Here is a 27,680-nt window from a genome sequence, read left to right on the forward strand (position 1 = left end):
TAAGCAGCCACAGCAAATAATGCCAAGTGCAAAAAGTCTGAGAAGGTGAAGGCAACAAACTGTCCTGGAAATTATGATAAAGCCAGTGGAATACTCAGCAGATTGCAATGAGTCAGGAAAATTGTTTGGCAGTAATACTTTGAATATTCTCACTACAAGCAGACGACTTAATGACAAAGCCACAGCAGGTAACACCACAGAAGTTGTAAAACGCAGAAGGTGGGAAAAAATTTTATTTCTGGTGATGACAACAACCACAACAAAAACCAAAATAAAAAAAAAAGAAAGAAAAAAAAGCCAGAGCTATGAAACTGTCGGCAAAACAACCAAACTCTACAATTCAAACACTACCTGGAAACTCAGGTAAAGAAAAAATGGAACTAGAGATGACAGAGCATGAGTAGCCAAGTACAACAGCTACATCCACTGTGACAGTCAACATCTTAGGACTTTTTCACAAGTTTTCATTTAACAAAATTGCATGAGAGACAGTTACAACATGCTCTCTGTATTTGTCAAAGGCTGAATTTGTCACTTTTCTCCTGCCTAATTGGAATTTTCAGAGTAATCTGGTTTCCACTGTAATTTCATTTCCATTGACCTAAGTCCCTTGGGTAAATAGTAATCAACTGAGGCACCAGGAGGAAAAATTGTCCATACCTTATTTGTCACAGAAGTTTAATGATGTTTTATAAGGAAAGAAACAGAACTTCAGAAATAAAAGGGAAATCTCTGGCTTATAAGGCAGCTATACAGAACTGCCCAAAGTTAATTCTGTGTCTTGTACAAAAACATTGCTGGAGAACACACCAGCCTTTTTCAGATTCACCTTTTCATCCTCCTCTCATTCTTCTTGGTATTGAGAGAAAGAGAAAACTCAGAAAGAGTGAGGAGGCACAACAGAAATTTAAGCCAACAAAACTGTGTAACACCTGAATATCTAACAAAAATCCACTGAAAAGCTATGACAGGAGGTAAGTTTGAAGTTCACTGCCTCTGTGGCTCAGTTCTTCATCAGTAACATAAAGACAACACAAACTTTTTGATTGATGTTCAGGTAACACACAGGATGAGAATGGAAAGAACTTATCAAGCTTATTAACAGAGGAGTAATTCTACTCAGAATTTAGACTGATGTCACACATGCACTTAAAGAAATAACTCCACAGATAAAACAGTGAATGACAATCCAGTTCCATCTGACTGAACGAGTCAAGGATCCAACGGGAGGAAGAGCTCCTAATTAAGAGGAGGCAGGGAGGGAAACACCAGTTTAATGACAAGCTTCATTCTCCTATTTCCTCATTTTCCATGTTTATATAAACTTAGGGGAACCTGAAGTTCATGACCAAGTGCAAGTTCCTACACATGGGTCAGAGCAATCCCAAACACAAGCACAGGCCAGGTAAAGGAGGGAATGAGAGCAGCTTTGAGGAGAAGGACTTGGGGCTGCTGGGGGACAGGAAGCACAACACAACCCAGGCAATGTGCACTCACAGCCCAGAAAGCCAAACGTGTCCTGGGCTGCATTCAAACATTGTGGGCAGCAGGGTGAAGGAGGGGATTCTGTTCCCTACTCTGCTCTGGTGACATCCCACCCGTGCTGTGTCCAGCCCTGGGGTCCCCAGCACAAGAAAGACCCTGTTGGAGCAGGTCCAGAGGAGATCAGGAAAAGGACCAGAGGGCCAGAGCCACTCTGCCATGAAGACAGGCTGAGGGAGCTGGGGTGGCTCATCCTGGAGAAGACAAGGCTCTGGGGAGAGACATTAAAGCACTTTGCAGTACATAAAAGGGACTTCTGACAAGGCCATGTAGAGACAGGACAAGGGGGAATGGCTTTAAGCTGGAAGAGGGTAGGTTTAGACGAGGGGCTAGGAACAAACTCTTTACTGTGCAGGTGGTGAAGCACTCCAACAGGTTGCCCAGAGTTGTGCATGCCACATTGTTGGAAGTGTTCAAAGCCAGGTTGGATCACAGGATCTATTTACTATCCCACTAAATGGTTCTTAAATTATTATAAAATGTTTATATAGACCATGATTCATAATTTTTTCCCAAGGCTCTTTGCATCATTTGTTTTTCACCTCACGCAATTTTAAAGTAACTTCACTAAGCCATCTGACAATTTGACTAAAAAATGAATAATGGATACATTTTAAAAAATAAGCTTTTAGTTCTGTTGAGAAATCCACTCTGAGATACAAACCCCATGTCCTGAAGAAATAATATGAAGAAAACAAACTTTTCACTTCCATTTATCAAGAATCTGTGCAAAAACAAGGCACCTCAAACATCAGCCTCATATTTACAAATGCAGCAAGGCAAAGAAAGAAACTCAGTTGATTATATGCACCCTGTGACAAGTTGTTGTCTGTAATGCAGACACTGTCTTATTCTCAGCTAGAAAGTGTCTCCAAAGTACACCCTCAGCATCACCAGATCTGGGGAAACAGAACATCAGCTATTCAGCAGAGACAAGACAACTCTCCTTGAAAGCAGATTACTATCCCCTGACCAAACAGGCAAGTAGAAGCAAACTTCAAAGATTTTAACAGTATTTTCTTATTAAGAGAAAATAATCACAAAAATCATGAAAATAGCTTAAGAGAAAACAAACAGTTTGGCAGCCTATATAAGAAGCAAAGTTTTTTTATACCTACAGAAATGTATCCCCAAAGGAACTTCTTCATAATTCCTATCAAAGGAAAAATCATCACGACTGAACTGTTTAAATGCCAACATGGGTGTTCAGGCTTCTCCTCCACCACTTCATTTCTGGAAGGAAGTTCTAAGACAAGAACTTAAATTGATGAACCACACTAGAGAAACTGAGTATGGCAAATATATGGAATAAAGAATTCTAGTGGACAACTGCAATTTAGAACTTGAGTGACATACAGTGACAAACTCACATTTAAAGCAAATTTTGCTGTTAGACTAACTGAAAGTAGAACCACAGGGTTAGTCTTCATTTTAAGCATAAACTACTACTTATTTATTGTATTTTCACACCCACAAAGAACTGCAGTGACCCATCAGCACTGCCAAATCCTCCAGGTGTATTTCAGGTGTAGCACAGTGTAAGCACACGAGAGCACAAAGCAGGAGAGAGTTTGATCCTCTGCTCTCAGCTGTGGAGTTACTCACTGCTGGCCTGCCTGAGTCCACAACCTGCACAACACCTCAGCCCTCAGGGTGACACTTGTACCTGGCTAAATGTGACACAACAGTGCATCAGTATTGGTACAATTTCATCTTCAGAAAAAGATCATCTTCTCAAGTACCATCTCAGGATCAACCAACACACTGCAGTGGAACCTCCAAATTAAACTCTTATATTGGCTCTCACCTGCCAACAATGGAACTAAACTAACCACTGTCCTCCTCCAGCTGCCTCCAGGCAACATATCCCGAGTTCTACTGGTCCCAAAAATTCATACCATTATCAGGAAAGTGAAAGAAAATAAAAGGAACATTCATGACAGGATGAATTACCAAACCCTCCTTCATCTAGTCAAAAATCTCAGAATGGTGCAGATAAGTGGAAAATTCCAGCCTTACACCTGCTAACCAGAGGCTGGGACTAATTGGGGTTTTTTCATTACACATTAGCTCATAGCAAGACTTCACTACCACTGAACTCACTGATCATCTCACTGAACATCACTCAGCTGATGGTTGCTGCATCCATTCAAAAAAACAACAACAAAAACCAACCTCAGTTTTGCAATCCTGTACACGGAAGGAAAGGGGAAAAAAGGCACAAAGGGAATTCATGTTTTCAGCTGCATCTTCACTAGACATGTGACAAACTGTCAACCACAGCAACCTGGCTGAACTACTACAAGAAGACACACTGTAAGAATTTTCAGGCTGTGCTGCTGCCCAATTACCAAAACTATCACAAAGACATCCTGGCACAGCAAGAGAACTGTAAAGCAGTTTAGAAATCTGACATTACACCTCACCTAAGAAAAAAAGTCAGTACATCATCCTAGAAAAAGTCCCACTGCATGAGAGTGTGCACACGTGTGTCTATACACAGACACCACTCTAAGTGCTCAAGGAAAAGCACCTGGGATTTTAAGGCCCCACTGTGGTTAATAAAACACTGTCTGAAAGACAGGCCAACACACATGGAGAGCTGTGCAAAACTGAACCTCAAACTGTAAACCAGCCACTTGAGTTATACCTTCAACCTCCAGAGGATTTATGTCACAATTTAGGATTAAAAAAAAGGAAAATCCTCACAGCTAAAGGATTCAGGAAAACACATTAAAAGAAAACATCAGAAAATGTCAAACAATTAATATTCTATTTCTAAATCAGAAATTAATAAAGTCTAAAATACAGTTTGAAGTATAGTTTAGTATTTGGGTTTATCAAAATTTCAGCATTATGTCAACATATTTACTTATAAATCAAGTTAAACAGATACACCTTTCTCATTAAACTTTCAAATTCATGAACTTGTCCTGTTGAAATGTAGTAAAAAACAATCTGAAGTTCTCTATTGCTAAAACAACAGAAAAACATTACACATAAACAACTCAAGGCTAATTTACCAAGATGCCAGTATGTTTTGACAACATTCATTCCTATCTTATATTTCAAAAGAGACTTTTCTTCACCCCACTGTCAAATTTATTTCTGGACAAGAAAACTGAAGTTCCACCCACAGCCCACACAGGCCTGTCCCCACTGTCCCACAGCACAGTGGCAGTGAGGACACCCTCCTCCAACCAAAAAAGCCTCTCTGGCAACAGAGAGATCATAGCTGACACACATCACCACTGACTTTTCTTACTGAACACATTTCTAAACAATCTTTTTTTCCTTCTTTCACCATGTCATGTTGCTGCAGCTAAGACAAACCAAACCTTTTCCTCTTCCCACACCCAGTCCTGCTGCAGCTCGAGAAAAGGTTAAGCAGCAATTAAATTAGTTAAGGACTGAACCCTGTGGAATTTGGAACATGCATTTTTCTCTCATTCCATGTGTCATTCGACTGTTACAAAAAAGTGCTACTTGTCTTAAAGGCTCTTCTAGGGACAATTTTCTATTATTTGAGTTTTGGGTATTTTACATGAAAGCTTAATGAAAAGACAGCCCTGAAATTCCCTCTGCATGCTTTTCATTACTTTGAAGCAGTCACTTGAAGACTTCTGTTAAAAAAAGAAGTATTTTTCAATTTGTAACAGAGAGGATATGAGGAAACTCATGCAACAAGGATGTCTTGCCTTCCACACAGTCTCGAATCCCAGCTTAAAAACGGAATTTGGAAAAAAAGCACATCTCTAAGGAATGATGCAATGTGGAATTCCCCTCTTCTGAGTAAATCCACAGCTAAATGCTAACAAGCAAACAGCAGGATTTACTGAAATGTCCATGCAAAGATCTAAATGCAAGAAAATCACATTTTTCTGTTAGCAGTTACATGTGTAACAAAAACTAAGTCACTAAACAGGGTTACATAGTGGTTTTGTAAGCAGATCAAGGATGCTACAAACAAAAGCTTCCCACAGTAACATTCCTGATAGTTACCCATTATTTCCAAAGCATCTTCAATCTGACTTCATGAAAATGGTTGCTGATACCAGCGTTAAAATACACCTAGATCTTAAATCTACATCCCATGGACCTCCTTCAGAGCTGTACTGACACAAAGGCAACCAAAAGCAAGTAATCATTCTCACAGTCAAGAGGAACTGATTTTTTAAGAACATCATATGTCAACAATGTTCTTTTAAAAAGCAAGCTTGGGAAAATACCTATATCCCAGTGGTTTGCATTTCAAGCATTATAATTTTTATTTGAGAACACATCAACAACTCACAACCAAAAAGCCTTCATAACAAGCAGACTGAATCCAACTCTCAAAATGAGTAACTAATGGCTTCTTATAAAACAAAGCAAATACTAGAAAATTCACAACAGAAAATGCAGAAGAAACTGGTTGTGCTGTTAAGCTCCCTCAAGGAAAAAAAAAATAAACAGAAGAGAAGCAAAAAGTTTTAATACTAAGTCACAACTGGCTACTTTAAGACCTTACTTACTTTCCTCCTATCCTCTGCAGTGAGGACAGCTATTAACAGCCCTCCTGCAATGTCACCAACACCCCATTTTAAATCACTTTACCAACCCAGACCTCCATGCACCAATGGGCTCAGGTGAGCACTGCAATGTATCAGAAAGGCAGCAGCTGACATTTTGAGGGTGCAAGGTAATGACAGAACAGTTTTCTGCCCTATCTACTGAAGGCTCTAAACACAATATCTAAAACCTCTGTCAGCCATATTCTCAAGTCAATTCTAGCCTCAAGCATAAGAGCCAATACAACATAACTGTTCTAAAAAGGAAACTCATAATGAATTACTGCCTTGCCTTCATAATAAGAGTGTGAGAATTTTCAGATGTTCCTACATTAGTAAGAGAACAAAAAAATAGATTTTATACATGGAAAGAAGTCACTGTGCTTTTTCTAACACAGAATCTGAAGTAGCTGAAACTTCCCAGATACAAAAATTCAAGTCTCACTGCATGCAAGTCTGTGCTAATAGTGACCAACTTGGCCTCTGCTCTGCAGTATCAGAGCAATGCTCAGTTATGTTAAAAATAATGGTAATGCTGTGTATTTACAGATCACAGATAACAGGTGTGATATGAGACAAACCTACAGGAACAGCACACAATGCTGCCAGCTTTGCAAAAGACAAGGACTGCAATGAAAGACAGAAATTACCAAGCTGTGTTCCAAAACATACCCTGAAGTAAAGCTTTAAACTGAGAATTCTGATTTTAAACAGGGGTGATATGGACAACAAAACTGGGTGCAGCTACACAGAGGTTGAAGAGAAGACACATTCATGTAAGAAAAACTTCAGGTACCTGCACAAGAGAATCCACATGCAGATTACTATTAATGCTCACACCCAGCAAACTGTCTACACAAAAGCCTTCTCATTTACAACTTTCCAAATTAACACAAAATCCAGCAAAGTTTCTTACATCTTCACACTGGTCTCTGCAACTGCTGGATAAGCAAGGCTCTTGTGATTCCAAGAGAAAGAATCAAAGTAAGTACTATAGTTTCAAGGGTTTTGCAGGGTTTGGATTGCCCTTAAAAAGAAATAAAATCCTGCTTTAAGTTAAAAACAGTAAAGGACACCTTTGATTCATTTGCTTCAGAAATGAGGCTATCTTGATCTGGATGTTTTCAAAATATACCTATTTTAGATCTTTCAGAATAGATAAAACAGCATTTCTTTTTTTTTAAAAAGTAAATACATACACACATATATGTATTTATATACACATATACAGATATATCTCTACACTCAGAGTACTGCATAACATAAAAGTACTTTCCATTCAAATATCTGAAATAATTTCTGAACTTGTCTAAACCAGAGCAGGAAGGGCAGAAATACTTTCCATGGAATTTAATATATTTTCAATACACACCTGGCAGAAACAGAACTTCAAAGCCATTTTAAAATAAATTGTTCAAACTAATAAATAAATTAATTCCTACCCAGGGCTGCATTCATACTGGAAGGTCCTAAACTAATTTTAATTTCAAATATAAGATGTCTTGGAACAAAGGTATTGCAGGTACCTTTATTTTCTCAGAAGTCTATTTAATTCTGCAAAATAGACATTAATCACTATTTTAGTTTATTTTGAGACTCTCATCTATGAATTTGAGCATATTAATAAAAGATATAAACCTAAAAGTGTCCCTTTAGAACACAGAGTAGTTGCACTGGTCTGAGTACAAAGGCACCACAATGTGGGGAATAAAATGTTTATGTAAGGGTGACAGTGTTCCACAGAGAGGGAAAACAGTTTTGCTACCACTGTCTTTATTGATTACCACCTCCAGATGTAGTCTTCCTGTCAATTCCATGGGCAGAGAAATTGCCACAAAGCCAAATTCTGCGAGACATGAAGCAGCAGCCAGGCAAGATTAAGACAGAAGCTTCCAAAAGAAACACCCCGAAGACAAACTACACAAAAGGAAAGTGCAAGACCCTCTGGAGAGGGAAAAGTTACCATGATACAATCTTACATTTATTTCTGGTTAACTCCCTCCCCATAAACATGCTGATAATTTGAGTTTCTTCCACTGCAGCTGTATGATTATGTTTTTGGGTTTTGTACACAGCTATCATTAAGCATCACTGTTGTCTGGTGTACTGCAACAGAATAATCAATACATGTATTCTATATGCCTCCCTAAAATTCTTGGTATGGGCTACTGTAGTTTGCTGGTTCAAAGAATAAACATTACTTCAACTCCAAGAATTAAAAGCATTGTTTTAGAAAACAAAACAGAAAAAAAGCCCAAACAAACCAACTCCCTCATGTATGACTTGGGTTTTGCTGAAATAAATATGCAACTTGATCAGCAACACTTTTGGTGGGGAGCCCTGACAATTTCTCAAGTAAAGTATGAAAAAAAATTCCCAAGTACAATATGAATAATAAAGTTAGCTGTGGTGACAGCTTTCAGTCACCCCTAACTCTTTCTTACCAGGGACACTGTTTGTATTCCATAATCAATAAAGGTCAATCCCCCAAACACCCATTAATAGCCCCCTCCTAAATGTAACAATTTTGCCACCCATTTGTCAGGCCTCTGAGAAGCTGCCGAAAAACCCGGGTTACGTGATCTGTCACAGCAAGTGTTGCCACAAGTCTACCGAAGAATGCATAACAGTATCTCAATTCAACAACTTTTTAAAAAAATACAGGCCCCAGCTCTGCAAGTAGGTCAGCAAAAGCAGGCCTTGTGCTGGCTCCGAGCCTGCGACTCCAGAGGGTCTTTGGGCTGGTACAAACGTCCAGAGATATGAACACAGCTGCAAAACTGCGAGTAGAAACCGAGCTGTACAGATAACATGAAAACAGCTGAGACAGACACAATATGTCTGCAGCGAGCCTGGGAGTCCTTTGAACATTTAATTAGAACAATTCTTTCCTGAAAGGTTCTTTTTTTCCTGTACAGCTGCGAGCTACTGCAAATCTTCAAAATACCTAACTGGACTTCTGAAGGAGCAAGCTGAAAATTAAATATGGCATCTTAAAAACTACCCCAACATTTCTGGATATCTCAACAAGGAAAAAAAAATCACTCGAGAACAAAATAAGTAATTTTCAAAAGCTATTCCCACTGTATACAAACAAAGCTGCACAAAGTGGGACAGCACACGTTAACACAGTGGTAGCTAACACACAAAAACCCCAACAACCCATCCAAGTGGTGAAATCCCGTTTTATCGAGGACAATAACAGCGAGTATCTGCGGCCAAACTACACGCAACTACCTCTGCCGTACACGTCGGGCAAGGGAAGAGGGCTGTCCTGCCTAAAATAAATCGCTACAGACAAGCCCCGAGACACAACTCCGAGGAGAAGCGGCGCGGCGAACTGCAGGAATGAGATGAAAAAAAGCCACGAACGTTTTTCCTACATGGAAGCCGGGGCGCTGGAAGCCGAGGCCAGAGGAGTGGCCTACGCGTTAACAGTGTTTACAGCGGGCGTGAACGAGCTGCTGCTGCTGGATTTCATTGAGACCGTCGGGAAAGCGCCTCGGCAGGGCCTGATTTCCAGGCGTCGCCCGGGCCTACGCGGCCCCAATCACTCCACCTCAGTAATGGCGTTCGGGGCGAAGGGAAGCGAGAAGCAAGGGAGGCGATGCCGGTGCCGCGCTGCGGGGACGCACCGGGCCCTCCTCAGCGGGGGGGTCCGGCCAGAGGGGCCCCGCAGAGGCGGCCAGAGCCCCCCGAGGCCGCCGGGCGCTCCCCCCCGCCGGCAGCCGGGGATGAGGAGCCGTCAGCCATTTTCCCTCGCCCTCCAAAACACGGCGGTGCGGGGCCGACACGCCGGGGCTCCGAGGGAGGCGCTGCCGCCGCCCCGCACCCCGCGGCTCCCGGGGAGCTCCGTCCTCGCCCCCAGCCGCGCCCCGGCCCGCGGAGCCCCATCCCCGGGGAGCACAAACAGCTGCCCGGCCCCGCCCGGGCACCGCTCCGCACTCACCCCCGCACCGCTTCCCCTCGTCCCGCGGCGGCTGCTGCGGCGGCCCGGAGCCCTGCTGGGCGCTGCCTCATGCCCGGCGGCCGGCGGGGCACGGTCTCATGCCAGGCCGCGGCTCTGAGGGGGCGGCTCCGCTTCCCCCGGTTCCCACTCGGCTGCGCTGCGGCGGGAAGCGGGAGGGCAAATCCGGCGCCGCTGCCCGCGCTCCGGGTGCCGGCCCTGAGCGCTCCTCTCTCTCTGGGGCGTTTTTCCTGCGTCACCAGCTGCTGCCCGGCGGCGGCGGCGGCGGCGGCCCTGCCTGGGCTCGGGCTGGGGCTGGGCCGGGGCCTGCGCGCTCCGCTCCGCCCCGTCCGGGCACCGCCTTCCGCACCCGGCCCAGCGCGGCGGCGGTTCGGCCACCCGAGCGCGGCGGTGACGCGCTGCCCGTGTGCCCGCCCGGGGGCCGCCGCTGCCGGCCGGCCCCCCTCCGTGTGTCCGTGTGCGGGGCGGGGGGCGGCGGTGAGGGAAGGACGAGCACTGTGCGGGGACACACACACACAACACACGCACGCACGCACGGCCGGCGGCGCGCGGGCGCGCGCGGGGCCTGCTCCGCGTCGGTTGGGCGGGCGCGCGCGCGCTCTCCCCATTGTGGCCCCGCGCCGCGCCGCCGGGCGCGCGCCGGGGCCCGGATGGTGACGTCAGGGCGGTGACGGCGGTGACGTCAGCGCGGGCGGCTGAGGGGAGCGGCGGCGGCGCCCGCCCTCAGGGCCCGCGGGGCTCGCACCCCGCTCGGCGACACCGCCGCCTTTGCAAACCCGAACAGCTTCCGTCCCTCCTGCAGCCCCCCCGGGGCAGCGGTCACGGCCCCGAGCCTGGCAGAGCCCAGCGTGCCGCGGGACCAGGCGCTCGGGGCACACGGGTGGTTCTGAGGGTGTCCTGCGCTCCGTGCGTCCCTTCCAGCTCTGACTATTCCGTGATGCCGTGGTTGTTTTTCCTTTCTTTGGTTCCTTTCTTTCTGCATTTACGTGGCCACAGTAGAAGCCCGGTCTCTGTACGTGCTTTGTGTAGCGGCCTGGATTTAAATCCTGGAAAAACGGGAAAGGATGCCTTGTGGCAGCACAGCAGTTTGGCAGACACGGGGAACTCGGACTTCAGGAATACCTGAAGTGGTGCTTAAAGTTTTGTTAGTCTCAATTCCGAGATCGAAGTCTCGTTTTAACAACATCATTCAAGAATTGCGGAGCAGGAAATGAAAGATTGTATTGAGCTGAAAACACAGGAGGAATTTAGGCTCCCCAGGTTGGAATTTGCTCGAGAGGCTCCGGCCGACAACCTTAACTCTAGTGCAAAATGTTTTCTTTTCGGCCATGCAATGGCAAAAGACTAAAAAACTTTAAAAAAAACACCCAATTGCTCATTGCAGGAGATGGAACAACATTGGGTGGGTGTTTTTCAGTAAAAAGCTAGAGCTCAGAATCAAGTGGTGATAAGTTCTGATATTTCCTGATTTAGCAGAGTTATTAGGTTTTTTGCTGGCCATTACTTGGTATGGTTTGGGATGGAAATCTGAAGTACATTGCTGTGTTAGCCACTCAGTAAACAAAACAAGGGATGCAGCTGCTTCATCACTGTACAAATGCAACACTTTGTTTACTGAAGGAATAGCTGTATGTGCATTTTCTTCAACAATAAAAACAAGCCATAACCATGGTGAAAGTTTGCAAGTGTAACTTCTTTGTGTTTGGGTTAGAAATACATGTAATCATATCAAAACAGCTCTTTTATCTGTGTGATTTTCATGCTTCTGGGCATGTTATTGTGGCCTCCTTTTTTGTCCCTTATCAGCTACTTTCAGCTTTTCCTCCTATTTCCCATTAATCCACTTTGTTTTCCAGGGAAAGCATTTGAAATAGCTGCACCTACAATGCTTGTTCCTTCCCTTGCCACCACAGTATTCTTCTCCCTCAAGCCCTTCACTGTTTACAGAGGCATGGTGACACCTCAGACAATTGTAGTTGCCTATATTTTGACACTTATCTTTAAAAATAAACTGTGTTTTTTGATGGTCATTTCTTTGTATTAAGTAGACCCTTGTTTTAATGACAGGCCAATTTCTGTGTTCCTTCTGACCACCATGGCTTTTTTTGGCAGAGCCAAAGAGTGACACATCAGTGGATTTTTATAATGTGGGCAATTGTCCACCAAGAAATTGACTGTCAGTTCACATAAAAGTCAACAACAACAATAACAAAAGCTATGAACAGTAGCTGTGGAAACAATGGTGGTACAACTTGTGGCCAGAATTCCCTCTTGTGAAGAAGCATTCCAAGAGAAAGAGTGGGAGCTTTGATTATTTTAATTGAATCCTTAGGCTTGGAAGAGATGAAGAAACATTTCCTCTTCAGCTCTCTGGGAGCTTTGGTGATACTTTTCAGGTTTTAGATTCTACTTTATGTACAATTTGCAGAAGCACAGCAGTACTGGAGGAATTTTGCATGGGTTAAAAACCAAAACTATTGTTGTTTATATCTGACCTGCTGCCTGGTCCAAAGGTGTGTTCTGGAGTGCTTGAAGCCGTGCTAATCAAAGGTCAGGATGGGCTGAGGCACACAGCTATTTATGGCACCAAATAAAAGAAGGTGTTGGGTCTGCAATGGCCCTGTGTGGTTCCTGAACCAGCAATCTGCACACGGACTTCTGGCTGGGGAATTCTTCCTCCCCAGACAAGAATCTGGGCCTGCCCCTCTTTGCTCAGGCAAATTGCTCAGCGATGCCCAAAGAGGGCATTGCTGTGGCTCAGCTTGTGCTACACTCCTCTGCCTGGAAAGGTTCACACACCCCAACACTGCAAATAAATGTTACCAGTTTGTCTTTGTGCAGCAGCTGTGGAAACAAAAGAATACAAGCGAGATAAATTGCTGATTAAAGAATACCCATGAGATGAAGACAGAAGTCAGTAGGAATTCACAAACCTGACAAAGTGCTCCAAATTCTGTGACAGAATTCTGGTTAATTCCCCGCTGTACACAACTGTTGGTATGATTAGAAATTGTTGATATGATTAGAAATGCTTTTATGACATCTTTAATTCAGTGTGAAAATGAGGGGAAGGGAAGCATTTCCCTGAAGGCTTCCCTGCTCCAGCACTGCAGCTAGCCCATCAAACAAAAAGTGAAACCAGTTGTGAACTAGCTGAAAATGAAAACCAAAACATTCTGGTGAGGGAATTACTCAGAATTTAGAAAATCTCTGTGTTAATGGGTGTGTTTATCCCCACCTCTTAAACTCTGGTCGATGCTGCACTGCTCCATGAAAAATGAAATTTACAGTGCTGCTGATCAGACTAAAGCTGTGGAGTTTTGCAGTGGGGTAGCAAAAGGAGGAATGACAGATGGGAGAAAGCAGAATTTTTCCACAGACCCACAAAAGATCTTTTTTTTCCTGCTTCAGCCCCTTGGATGCTGCATCACACACTGTCCACAACACTCAGAAAACAACAGGTTGTGTGACAGTACTTTATATATAAATTAACATTCAAAATTAGGGAAAAAATCCCATGATAATGATGTATCAAAAAGTTGTAAAAATTCTCCTAGAGTGATGCTCTATCTCTTTTCCGTTGCAAATAAAGGTCAAGTATAAACATTTCATTTTAGTTTCTCCTGAGGTGACTGCTTTAATTACAGTCCTCACATCAGTGTCAGACTTCTCTTCATAGTGGTCACTCACTTTCCATCTTTCAACTTCTGTTTTCTGATTGTAAGAGATATTAACAGTAATGTTGGAATGGGCATCGTGTCACTCTTGAAAGACTCATAGTAGCAGTTAAATCCAGTTTGTGCTCCATACTTACAGGTACAAAAGAATGGTTGCTTAGGAAGAAATAATAGAAATTTTTAAAGAAAAAGGTTCTGTAGATTTTTATAAGAAAAAGATTCAGTTGGTCTCTCACGTTGAGGAAAGGATGTTACCTGATGAGGAACACTTCTTGTGATAAGAGAGGCATGGTGTGGCATTTTCATGTTATTCATTTAGTTGTGCACTTCTGGGTTAAATGAACAGCATGAGCAGAAATTCTCAGTGTGCCTACCAAATGCTCAGAAGATGTTGCAGAGACCATTTGTCAAAAAGTCTGTTTATAGGCCTAAAAGAGTATCTCGCCTATCTTTTGGAGAGGGGGCAATTCAAAATATTTTCCCTGTCTAGTTCATTCCTCGCTGAACTGTCCTCAGATAAACCATGTGGTGTCCATGTGAAAAGCATCTGTCTTGTAGGACTTGGACAAAGTTCAAAAAATTGATTTGACAGCCATATGGTCCTCTTCACCCACATGAACCTTGAAGAAGTTTGACTTCCTTCCAGCCTTAAGAGTAGAGTGAGGGAAGAAGGGAAACTGTTCTCAAAACTTGTCAGTGTTGTTCCTAAATGCGCTAGATGAGGACATTGTTTGAAAAAACAGCAAGAAATTCTGTGGATTTGTGAAGTACTGCAATTCCCTCAGCTTTTCTGCATGCCTTTGCACAGAGTGTTTGTCATGGCACTGGTGGGGCTTTGAGGGAGCCTGTTGTTCCCAAGCCCCATCCACCACACATCATGGCCAATTTCTCCTCAGCAGGGTTTGTAAACACCAGCGTTGCTATGGGTGCAGCTTCTTTTCCAAAGGCTGAGCATCCTACAGCCTTCCAGCCCTGATCTCCCTTCAACCCCAAATTAAATCCCTCATGTGCTGGAGTGCCTGGTTTATGTTGGATACTCTGGGCTAGGCAGGAGCTTAATTAGCTAATAGTAAGCAGGAGGAATAATAACTGAGCTGTACTTCCCTTTCCCACAGTGGGCATTCCTTTGGCATTTCTTCTTCCTCTTCCTAAATTTTTGTAGGAATTAATATCTCTTTGAAAGCCCTTTTTCCTCATTCAGGGTTTACTGAAATCGGCTGAAAGAGTCAAGGGGAACCAACAGGCAGAGGCAGAGCCAGAGCCAGACAATGGGATCATGTGAAACCAGTGTCATTAAGAAACCATGAGAAGTTTCAAAACTTCAAAATAGGGTAGTCTGAAGGGAGAAGGGTTGCCACTACACATTTGGAATGGAAAAAAGAAAAAAGAAACCAGAAAATTCTGATCAGTGTGATCAGAAACAATAGGAAAAAATTATTTAAGAGTAAACCACAGATTTTGAAACAAACAAGCAAGCATGATTTGAACAGAACAAAGATATATTTCAGATCTTGTATCAATTGCTTTATCTGAGCTTTATAAAAATATCTTCTGAGAAAGGCTTAAATCTAAAAATATTTACAGGAAGAAAGTTTGCAATTTTGTAAAGCTAGTTTTTTTCCTTTTATGTGACTAAAGATTTTCTTTCTTCAGTCTAAAGAGGGATTTCATACAGTAGCATGCAGACTAGTAGGATTTTGGAAACTTTAGTTATGTGCTTTCACTCCACTCTTTCCTTTTTTAACTTTGTCCAGAAGTTTTTCTCAATTATCTATTTTATTGCCAGTTACCTGCAAAAATAACCCCCATTGTCCAAAACAATCATTATTTCTCTTTTGATGAAATGGAACAGTAAGCAAATGCCAGTTTACATGGATGATTTGCAAGGACTGAATTTTGGTAACTGCTGCTGCTGTTCCATCACGTCTCTGTGACAGGTCACCTCAGAACACAATGCAGATTAACTGCATGCCATGCTGTATTTTATGTAGCCCTGCAGCCCTTCTGAGAGATTACATTAAAATATGTTGGATAAATGTGAAGGAACTCCTCCTAGGACTTCTGCAGCAGTAGCGATATTTTGGCTGGAAGGTTCACAGTAGCAATAATGTTTGAGCAATAGCTGTGTCTTTGTAGCCAGGATGGTATAAGGCAGTAAGCAAGCCAGAACTTGTAAAGAGGGTAATATCTTTTATTAGATCTGAAAACAGGCTTGTATGCATCAAAGCTTGTCTGTTTTTACTAGACATATCAGTTGGTCTACTGAAACAATATTTAAGTAGATGTTTTATCATCCAGAGGCAATCTGCTTTTTTTCAGCACACTAGTTCTTTTCCATTTATTTTTTTTCTATACCATTATTTTGGGAAGGTAAGTGTAATTCAGAATCTAAATATGTGGAAATAACATCAAAGGACAAAAGCTAAAGTTTATGCTGTAAACAGAGGATTATTTCTGTGATTTGACTTTTTTGAATATCAAGCAAAATGCCCTTTAGAAGTTCAATTGACTTGTCACTACCTCTGTAGTTTGCACTGCTCTCAGTTACAAATTGGGACCAAATGGACAAATCTGATATCTACAAGTTAATTTTCTTTTTGAAATCTAAACTACTAGTTCTGGAGTTCATCTGCTTTTAAATTTATTGCTGGTTATTTCCTAGGTTAAAATGAGAATCAAATATCATATCATAACATCCCTTTAATTATCTGCTTTTTCCTTGTGTTTGTACTTTTGGATGCACATGTAGTAAGACATGGTTAGACATTCTTCTGTTTTTTTAAATCTGTAACAGAAAATCTTAACATATTTAACAGAAATATAAAACAAAATAAAAATTGACAAAACGGTGTATTTTAATTTCCAGAGACAAGGTAATCCTTTACTTTCTGAAATGACAGGAAAAAATCTAAAGTCACCCAAGTTTTGTGCTCTTTTTTTTCCCTCTGAATAAGATGGACAAAATGGCCAACAGTTCTTAAGGATTTTGTGACTATGCATCAATACAAAAGCCTAATTCCTTATTCTTCTCAGGTGGAGAATCCAACTGAAGTCCACAGATTAATGACTCTAATAGTATTAATTTCACCAAGTAATAGTAGACTTTGAAGTTTTCCTTGAACCTTAATTCGAGGAATGTTATGAGTATCAAAACCATATGGCTGAAAGACTGCGGCCGACTGCACAACTCCAGCCTCTACTTAGTGGGCTAAAATCCATCACAAATCTGGCTCTGTTTCAAAGGAGAGTGAGGCTCCTAACATGGCAAATAATACTCATTTCAGCTGGATCCATCTCGCTGCCTTGTAACACCTACAAATGGGGCAGCTTGTCAGAGGTGGCTCCCTGGCATCCCTGGGCAGGCCGTGGGGAAAGGCAGCACTCCCTGAGCACAGCTTGCCCCATTCCACCTTTGTCCTCCACAGCTGCTTTCCTTTCCCCAGTAGCTGCAGAGAAAAAGTGAATGGCTACATAACTTTCATCCTGGTGAAATGAAATTTGGGTTCTCAACAAGCGGGGTGTCTGCCCAGAAGCGAGTTTTGCAGCTGCAAGCAAGATGAGCAGTGCATCCCTGGGCAGGCCGTGGGGAAAGGCAGCACTCCCTGAGCACAGCTTGCCCCATTCCACCTTTGTCCTCCACAGCTGCTTTCCTTTCCCCAGTAGCTGCAGAGAAAAAGTGAATGGCTACATAACTTTCATCCTGGTGAAATGAAATTTGGGTTCTCAACAAGTGGGGTGTCTGCCCAGAAGTGAGTTTTGCAGCTGCAAGCAAGATGAGCTCATGTAGCCAGGAAGAGCCCTGTGTTTGTGGGGCCAGGTTTTGGTGCCAAGGGCTACAGGGGTGGCGTCTGTGAGGAGCTGCTGGAAGCTTCCCCTGTGTCCTGTGGACTCAAAACCAGCTCTGAGACAGAGCCCATGAGCAACAGTGGGAGCACCTCTGGCATAACTTAGTTAAGGGAAAAAACCCTGCAGCTCAACAGCAGCCAAAGGGAGGAGTGAGGAGATGTGAGAGCAACAGCCCTGCAGACACCAGTGCAGAGAGAGGGGCAGGAGCTGCTCCAGGGGCTGGAGCCCAGATTCCCCTGCAGCCCACGGAGGACACGGGGATGCAGAGATCCACCTGCAACCATGGAGAACCCCATGGAGGACACGGGGATGCAGAGATCCACCTGCATGGATGACCCCATGGAGGGCACAGGGATGTAAAGATCCACCTGCAGCCCATGGATGACCCCATGGAGGGCGCAGGGATGTAAAGATCCACCTGCAGCCCCTGGAGGATGCCATGGAGGACACGGGGATGCAGAGATCCACCTGCAGCCCCTGGAGGATCCCATGCTGGAACAAGTGGATACCCAGAGAAGGCTGAGACCCCTGCACTGGAGCAGGCTCCTGGCAGGAGCTGTGACCCCATAGAGACAGGAGTCCATGCTGGAGCAGGTTTGCTGGCAGGACTTGTGACCCTATGGGGGGCCCATGTTGGAGCAGACTGTTCCCAAAGGACTGCACCCCGAGGGAGGGTCTCACACTGGAGCAATTAATGAAGAACTGCAGCCTGTGGGAAGAACACAAGTTGGAGCAGGGGAGAGTTTGAGAAATCCTCCCTCAGAGGAGGAAGAAGTGGTAGAGAAATGTGCAATGAACAGACTGCAGTCCCCATTTCCCATCCCTCTGCACTGCTGGGGGAGAGGAGTGGTAGAGAAATGTGCAATGAACAGACTGCAGTCCCCATTTCCCATCCCTCTGCACTGCTGGGGGAGGAGGTGGAAAGGATCAGGAGTGAAGCTGAGCCGAGGGGAGGGCTGGGGGGAAAGTGCTTTTTAAGCTTTGCACTGCTGGGGGAGAGGATCAGGAGTGAAGCTGAGCCCAGGAAGAAGGGAGGGCTGGGGGGAAAGTGCTTTTTAATCTCTGGGTTTATTTCTCATTACCCTACTCTGATTTGACTGGTGATAAATTAATTTCCTGAAATTGAGCTTGTTTTGCCCGTGACAGTAACTGGTGAGTGACCTCTCCCTGTCCTCATCTCACACATGAACCTTGTGGTGTATTTTCTCTGTCCTGAGAGTGAGGAGGGGAGTGACAGCGTGGTTTTGGTGGGCACCTGGCACCCAGGCAGGGTGAGCCCACCACAGTTTCCCTCATAGCACACAGACAGCTGTGGGTCACAAAGTGCCTGGGCCACAGGACAGAAACGTGCTGCCCACAGCATCAGAGGTGCTCAGGGGGCAGATGGAATGACTGCTGCCTGTAGTGCCTTCATGGCAACCACTTATCTGTCTCACCAGACATAGATGAGGTGCCACAGCAGCCAGTGAGAGAGAAAAATGGGGTGAGAAAAGAGATGTGATAATGAGAGTCTGACCACAAACAATTCTTTCCAGGAATGGTTTCTTTAACTTACCCTAAACAATGGGCTGCACTGTCCAAGTATTACCTACACAGTACTTGAAAACCCTCATTCTAATAGCAAACAGCTGTTTGACTGAACCACATTCATGCCCTTTGCTCAGTGTTTGTGCACATTTGTGTGATTCCAGCTTTGGTCAGCTGTTCTTCTGGCTGATCTTCTGAGTGTCTGTCCTGCACAGGAAGATCTTCACTGCTCAACTTCACTATTGTTCATTTCCTTCCTTGAAAGGCTTAATTCATTTTATCAGGGAGTAGAAATTACAAGACAACCATTGCTTCATGTGTAGATTGAAAATTCTGTGTCCATATTGTTATTGAGAGCCACACATAAATTTATTCCTCAAAGAATTGCTTAAAAATGTTCATGTGGACTCTGGAAATTCAGGGCTTATCACACTGCACACATTTTTCAGGTGTAGAATCTTGGAGTTGCCCTAAGAATGCTGAATTTAGATGCTGATGGTGCTTGCAAGAACAAATAAATTCCAGATTGGCTCTGTCTCATACGTGTGAAAAATTCCTCAAGATCATACCTGGGGTTTTTTTCAATTTCTACACATGCCTGATCAGTTTTTGCATACCTTTAATAGTGTGCAAAGGTCATCCTTCAAAGTTGTACAGATGCCCTCAATGGCAAAATTTATTATCCAGTATTTTAAGTCATGCCAGTATATCTTACTATCTGGGAAAAGTACCTGATTAATTCAAAACCATCTGGAAAAGAGTTTTCTCAATCTCTGTTTCTTTAATTTCTGGAAGGAATATTGTTTCCTAACTATTTAATCTCATAGTGAAAGACCAAAAAGAGAGATGAGAAATTGAAGATTGCTTTTGTGACACTACTGAAGTTAACTTGGAGCACTTTTACAAACTTCATGTTGTCTTCATATTATACAGAGGCAGCAGCAGAAGCAGATGAACAAGAAGGAAGGCATCGTTGCCTTCCTCATTTCCCTTTCTTGTGTTCATGCAAGACCATCTAAATTTCTGATTAAATAATATTTACACTTATATTTGTTGGACACAAAAATGTGAAGTAAGAAAAGTAAAAGAAAAAGTTGCTGGTTTTCAATGAATATTGTTTGGAATAGCTCCAATTTCATACACCAGGACATGACACGCTGAATTGTGAATGTGCTAGAAAGCTCTGTTATTCTTGCTAAATCCCCGATGAAAGAAAAATACAAGCTAAAAGTTGTAGCTTGTATAAAATCTGAAGCTTAATAAATATTACAATTACTACATTACTGTTTCCCACATAGCTGTAATAGACCAGCATATTTCCCTCTCTTCTGACAGGTCTCTTGAGGAAGCTTCTCTCACTAAAACCTACTGGGGAGTAAAGGGAAAAGAATTACTTACCATTAAGTGCATTACTCAGATTCTATGAATACAAAATTTTAAAGCCTTGTACACAAAAAAAAAGTATTTTTCTTGCCTAAGTAAACACCACATACTCACTTAGGAAACAACTGCATATTAGAGTGGAAATACAATTTAAAACTCATAGCAAATCAAAGTGTATAATCAGCCTTGCAGCTTGTCACAAAGCACTCACTGCCTGATCAGCTCACCCAAGATGTGGAAAATTTCAAAGACAGGAAGCAACTTCTCCTCCCAGATTCTCACTGCACTAATTAGCTTTGACTTGCTATTCCTTCCATGGATGCAGAGAACTTCGACTTCACAGAGATCTCCAGCACTGCAAGATGAACTAAGCTGTAAATTCTGTTCCTTTGTAAGGCATAAATGGGTTATGTATTCCACACAGAAAAATTACAGTAAAAAGATCTATTCTATGGTAATCAAAATGTGAGCTATCAGTGTCAATTGTATTAGAAGTATTAAATAAATATATAGAAGAGTTTAATGCGATGGTACAACCACAGAACTGTTCACATAGGAATAAATGTGAAAAAACCCACACAGTCATCAGTGCCTCCCTGTCATACATGTGTATGCAGTGTATTGTTAAATGATGGACATATTGTGCAGGCTTAATTAAAAACTAAGAAATTACTGTAAAGTATGGTATGGCTTTTCTAGCACCTTAACAAGGCATAGATATATTGATGGTGGAATGTCAGATAAAGGCAGTGTGGGTTATTTTGCTGCAGCTATGAGGCTTGTAGGGAGAGGAAATAATTTTCTAACATGCCAGCTGTCATAGTTGAAGAATTCAGAAAATATCTCAGACACACAAAGCCATTGTTCTGAAATAAAAGCAACAGATTTCAAAGATCTGGGGGTTGGACTGGATGATCTTTAAAGATCCCTTCCAACACAAACTATTCCATGATTCTTTGAGTCTGTAAGATAAAGATGAATGGAGGATGATGGCTCAGGGCTTAGATGGGTATGTACCAATTTGATTATTTGGGTTAGTTATAGTGCTTAATAGTGCAGGTGATGGGTCCCTGTGAAGAGTGGGGCTCCTCACTGCAGGAGAGAGGAGATGAATGAGATATGGGAAGTTTCAGGCTTGCTCCCTTCTGGGTTAAAAAATAGAGAGACTTGTGCTCTATAACCTGTACAGCATGGAGAGGTTAGCAGTGGACAAGAGAGTTTATAAAATGTCAAAAATATATCTCTGAAAATCCTCTTATTTCTGGGATTGTGCAGAGTTATAAATGAATCCATAGCTACCAGGATCATCCTCAGAAGGTTTCCCCTGAGGGTCCAGACAGAAGGATTAGGATGAAATGACCCTTTTGAGAAACAACCGCTGACTGCCAAGTAGGTGTTTCTTCCCCTATGGGCATTTTGTGTGAATTCTTCCTGAGTCACAATGGTTATTTACGTGACTTTCTCTCAGCCGTGCACTGGAGGAAACATGTCACATTCTTGGACACTCAGGGACAGGATCCAAGATTGTTCTGCTGCAGTTGGTATTTCCTCTGCAGTGCTGATGGGCAGGAATTGCAGAGTTCCACATTGTCTGGCTGGGTGCAGTCTGGATGTCACTGGTTTACTTTTAGACTGTGACTTTTCTTCTGCTCACACACTGGGTGGGACTGAAGAATGGTTTGAAGGCAAGGATGGACAGCTCTGTCCATCTTACCAAGTAAAAGCTTCTCCTCTAAGGAATGTTAGAACTTTATGATTTTCTGCATATATTAGAAGGCAAGGTATGCAACAGTCAAAAGGCCTCACTCTGAGTGTCTCTTTAAAATAAAACTTATTACTTTAAAGAGCTATTTCTGCTTGAGAGTGAAAGTTAAAACCACCAGCTTCACTCCTGCTGTATTTTTGTCAGTGGTAAAACTTATGAGAACATTATGAAAACATGAAAGAAGTAACATGAAAAAAGTTCACCTTCTCAATAAGAAATGAGATAATGCAGGAGAAAAGCTCATAGTAAGTAACTAATGCTGAGGGTAAATATTTCTAATGCAACCAGCAAGAAGGTTTGTTGCATTTTTCTTCATCCTGGAAAATTCATTCCAAGATCATAAAAGGAAATGCAGCAGGTTTTGGCTTTTTATTAACAAAAGCATTAGAAATGCTTTTGTGATGGACTTGCAGGTGACAAAATGGCCTTTCTTAAAATGTAAAAACTCAAAATGTTGAGTATTAGGGAGGAACTGAAGAACAAACAAACAAACATAGCATGCCTCTATATGCTGGAGCAGGACTCTGAGAATCTTGGTTTAAAAGTGGATGAACATTTGAAAGATCTAAGAAGTCTTAACAGATGGGATCTGGCTTGGAAAGGGGAATAGTATTATGAAAATATAAATGTTTAATATTTTATGCTGTGTTAGGAGTGCGTTCCAGTTTAAACAAAAATTCAAATGGTCTTCAACAAATGCGCAGAAAACAGATAATGAAATAATATTCAAATAATAGTTATAATTTTTAAAATAAATTCTCTGGATTCATTAATTGCATCTAGGAAGGCTGTGTATACATGGTGATTTCTCATCCTTAAAGGCCAGTTTAAAATGTTACATTGGGAAAGAAAGGGTTCATTTTTTTTCTTCTCTGTTGACAAGGAGGATATGGTATCAAGAACATTGTCTAAGACCTAGAAAATTGAGTTTCTGAGAGTCTGACTGCTAAGATCATTCAGCCCCCAAAGCCCGTGGGATGATTATTCAGCCATGAGTTGACTGTGTCATGTTTTCATATCTTATCTGTGAGGAGCCAGCTCCACTCATGAGCATTTGCAAAAACTGGAATGTGCTACAGGGATGCCAGAGTGACTCCTGACTCTGCAGGAGTTCTGCCACTGGGTTTTCCTGTCTGTGGTGTCAGGCTCAGGCAGGTGCAGAGCTGGTGGCATAAGGAACATATAATGTGGATAATGTTGGTGCTATTAATCCTCTTTTTATTGTAATCTAAACCCCATATTATTAGCTGACACGTGCTGAATGATTCCTAATCTGTTAATCTAACATGATTTAAAGGGATTATAAAAATAGTGTCTTGCTTTACAGGCCTTCATTTGTGGAAATAAACTTTACCTAGTGCACAAAAATTAGGGTGGATAATTCCAGGTTTACATTTCATACATCCCCGTTCTTAAAATTGATGTCTTTTAAAATACAATATTAAGATGCTGTGATTCTATAACATGTTGCATTTGGTGGTTTTACTGAATCACTGCAGTAAATATTGATTTAGGCAACTAAGTCTCCCAAGATAAAATTAGGTACTGAGGAACAAACTCTGCCTACAAAAACAAAGTCAGATTTATTTTAAAGTATAACTGTGTTTGTATTAAAGGTATAGAATGGTAGTTGTCTGATGCTTTATTTAATATTTTTATTCTGTTTGGAGCCTGGAAATGTCAGAGGTTTTTGTAGGAAGCTTAGCACTGCAATGATGGCTGAGCTAAGTCCCTGGCTCTTCAGGAGTCCAACTGCTTAGATCTGTCAGGTGTGACTGCCTGGGTCCAGTCTGGAGGACAAAGCTTTGGGTTCTGCATCAGGACCATGCACCTTTCAAATGTACCAGCCATGTCCAGGACATACCTGGGAACACCACTGACACAAAACCAGGAGAAGATTGTAATAAACTTGTTCCAGAGGGGTTACTTTTCATCCACTGACACATGAATGAGTGAATGTTTTAAGTTGTCATAGGTGAGCACTTAAACACCTTATTGGCCTTTGCTGAATAGTTTTATTAGTGACATTTTATACTCTCTGTTATGAGCAGTATAAATATGGGTTTTATTCCTTTTGATAAAGGTCTTTTCTTCAAGAATAACCATCTTTAGCATATGTTAGAAATGGGGTGACAAGTTAGGATAAGAACCAACAATTCTCAGTTTCTGTATGTGGTGAAAAACTCCTAACAGGCATCTTTGCTTTTAGCCTACTTTTGTCTGCCTACAAAGAACTTTGCTTGTCAAGAATTGTAGGTACCTACTCTTCAAGTGGAAAGAATAGCTGGCCTCCAGCCTCCCACAGGGAGAGCTGAAAATTAAAAAGATCTTTTAGAGAACCTAAGAATGGCTTTAGCCCCTTCAGCAGCTGAATAAGGTTTTATAATAGAAGTGCAAACGCACGTGCTGCAACTCCCAGTGAAAAGCTGTCACAATGCCACATTATTTGCAATCTAAACCTCAGCTTCTCCAGGCATTCTCCTGCACTTTATAAGTGACTCTGATGTACAAATAACTTCTGGCATAGCTCTTGATAATTCTTGACAAATATTTGAAAATTATAATCTCCCGTTACGAATGTGAATTAAATGGGTGTGCTGGGAGCTTTCCCCTCAGTGCACAGTGCACAGCAGAACGGGCAGGGGCTGTGTCAGGGAGCTGCAGAACTGTCAGCAGTGACCATCACCCACTGTAGGCAGGTGAGCACCTGGCTGCCTCGGCCTGGGTGAGTTCCTGGTGTGCTCGGGAGCTGCTGGAGGTGGGGACCTTTGTAAATGCACATGGCAACAGCTCCTGCCAGTGCCAAGCCCCTCTGGGAGCAGCAACAGCTTCTGAGCTTCTTTGCTGCCCAGAAGAAAGAGTCACTCCTTGGGACACATAGGTTTGTATTTCCAAGGCAGCATCAGACACTGGATGTGAGTGCAGCTCATGGAGCTGTGAGTCCTTCCCAGAGTGCTGTGAAAGCCACTACACAAAAACCACACTCGTCTTTCCAAGGAGATCTCATCACCCAATTCTTCTGGCATATTCTCCTCTTCCTCCATTCCTGCTGGCTTCTCTTTGCATTTGCTCCTCTTCTCTTCGCACTTGCTCTTCTCTTCTCTTCTCTTCTCTTCTCTTCTCTTCTCTTCTCTTCTCTTCTCTTCTCTTCTCTTCTCTCATGACACTTCCCATCTCCTCTCCTCTCCTCTCCTCTCCTCTGCCTTCTCTGACACAATTACCCCTCTGTGTTCATGATAACTTTATCTCCCATTCTGCCCCTTGCCCCTTCCTTGCATCCCTCTGCCTCTACTCCATGTGTTTCACTGGGAGATGCCTTTTCTCTCTTTGTGTTCCCTTTCTCCACTCCAGCTGCCCTGGTCCTTTAGTTCCTGATGTTCTTCTGTCCCCCCCATGCCAAAAGCAGGGCAGTGCTGGAAAGCTGTGCCTGTTAGAGAGGAAAGGGACAGTTTTCTTTCAGAATGCTGTGTTTTCAGGACTGAGGCATTTAAAACATCTATGTTGTATAGTCAGGAGTACATCTAACCCCATTGCATGCTCCTACCTTGTCTTCTGTCCAGACAGTTTGACCTGGGCGAAATTTCCATTTACCCACATTGTGTCATCCCATGTGTTCTCTGCCTGGTCCATCTGCACTCTCCCTGGGCATGTGCACATGCAGCCACAGGTTGAGGGAGCATAACCCAATTTCCTGCTTGTCCACCCCAGGGAGAAGAGAGGAGAAACTGTGACCAGAGTGACTGCACAGAGGATTCAGTCAATCCCAGCCTCACAGGCCGTCCCACTCCTCCCCTGTTCCAGGAACTCTCCAGCTGGCTTTGTGTTTACTTCTGCCTTCCCTGTGACATCTTCTTACAGTCTCAGTTCCTCTGTTGCATGCTGGAGAGAATGTTATCTGCAGTTCTTTTTTTTTCCACTTCTGGTGGGCTGGGCACGCCTGGGCTCCTTCAGAGCTCCCATCCTGCCAAGGCAATGAAAGATGATGCATTCATTGCTTCCCCTTGTTCATGCCATCCTTAACAACAACAACAAAATCCTTTCCATCCCAGCCTGGCTCCTCTGTGCAGTTCTCAGCTGACTTATTAGTAGGCCTGTGTTTGTCATTTATGAGATTGACTGCACAAAAACTGTAGGTGTAAATTTAATAAAAATACATCTGTAAACATTACAGCACTCAGCACCATGGTTTTTATAAAATGTAAAGTAAAGCTGGTTGTCCATATTGAGTTTTGGGTGGTAGCTAGCAGGGCTTTATTTCAAGGTTATGTTCCTTGATCTGTTTCCAAGTGAGACACTAAAGAAAAATACCCATGAAATCTCTGAAATTTCCTTTCTCTTCTGAAAGGAAGACAAGATGCATCTCAGACTGGTGTGGTGCCTTACTGTAACACACAAGCAGGATTTTTCAGAGCTAGATGAAAGCATGATAAATTGGTGACAGGAAGGGTCAGTCAGTTGTAGGGGGGAAAAAAACCACAAAGTTTGCCCTCCTAGCAGCATTCATGGACTGGATGACATTCCTGCTGCATGACAAATGTGCAGGCATCATCTTCCCAAGCTGGAAGGAGATACAGCAAGAATGTGGGAGAAGCCAGAGGAAGCCAAGAGCTTGATGGAAGGATTTAGGAAATTAACTCCTTCTTTAGGAAAGGAACTAGGCTAGTGATAGATATCCATAAGGAGAGTGGTGGTGAGGGAACCAAAGATGCAAAACATGTCAGGCATGCTGAGGGGAGGCAGAACAGCAAGACATGGGATGCAGGCCCCCTAAAAGACTTGTGTAAGTTGGTCTCTAAAGGCTTACATGGCCTTTTACAACTCTTTAACATAGCCACTGCTGAATCCTCATTGCTCAAGTCTCCATGCTCTTGGTTTTGTCCTCTTTCTCTCTTTTCTGGGCTGTCTTTGATGCTTTGGTGTTAGAGGAGGAAAGCAGCCCAGTTTATGGCTTCCACCTTGCAGTATTGCTGCCCAACATCTTTACTCCTCCACCAGTGCTGACAGCTTGTGTTGTCAGTAGCCAGAGGTGCCACTTCTGGCACAATAATGGTGAACAACTGCAGTGGTGTGGCCAAAAAATGAGGTTTCAGGAGCCTTTGTTCCATGCACTCTTGAGAATCTCTGCATGGCCTCCTGACCTCCCTGCATTTAGGTGAGTTGTGGGGTTAGAGACCACATAAAATAAAATAAAACATCCCAGCTCCCAAGAAGTAGAGCCTAAGGAGGAGTGTACAGCAGCTGTAAAGAGTGCTGAAGATGCTTCAGCTGCATTTGAGCCTATTCTATTCCACAGCATATAATGGATAAGTGGGGAGGCAGCTCACAGTGGCTATGGAGTCATCATTAAAGCAAGGCTTGCAAGTTCAGCTTGTGTACATCTCTAAACAAGGGAGGGCAGCAGCTTTTTTGGTAGCTGAGTTCAG

The 27,680-nt window shown here is 43.0% G+C and overlaps 1 protein-coding gene across 4 annotated transcripts in view; it reads right to left on the reverse strand.

Moving 5' to 3' along the window:
• Positions 1-10,391, reverse strand: part of USP9X (ubiquitin specific peptidase 9 X-linked) — a 96,714-nt gene extending 86,323 nt beyond the window's left edge. For 3 of the 4 annotated variants that reach the window (XM_039729339.1, XM_039729336.1, XM_039729335.1), the window contains exon 1: positions 10,042-10,390. The gene's annotated coding sequence lies outside the window, so the exon portion shown is untranslated. Of the gene's footprint in view, positions 1-10,041 lie in introns of all 4 variants that reach the window. The other variant, XM_039729338.1, reaches the window with a different exon arrangement.
• Between the last annotated feature and the right edge of the window lie 17,289 nt (positions 10,392-27,680).

Source organism: Passer montanus, unplaced genomic scaffold (genome assembly GCF_014805655.1).
Source record: "Passer montanus isolate IOZ18808 unplaced genomic scaffold, ASM1480565v1 scaffold69, whole genome shotgun sequence".
NCBI lineage: Eukaryota > Metazoa > Chordata > Aves > Passeriformes > Passeridae > Passer > Passer montanus.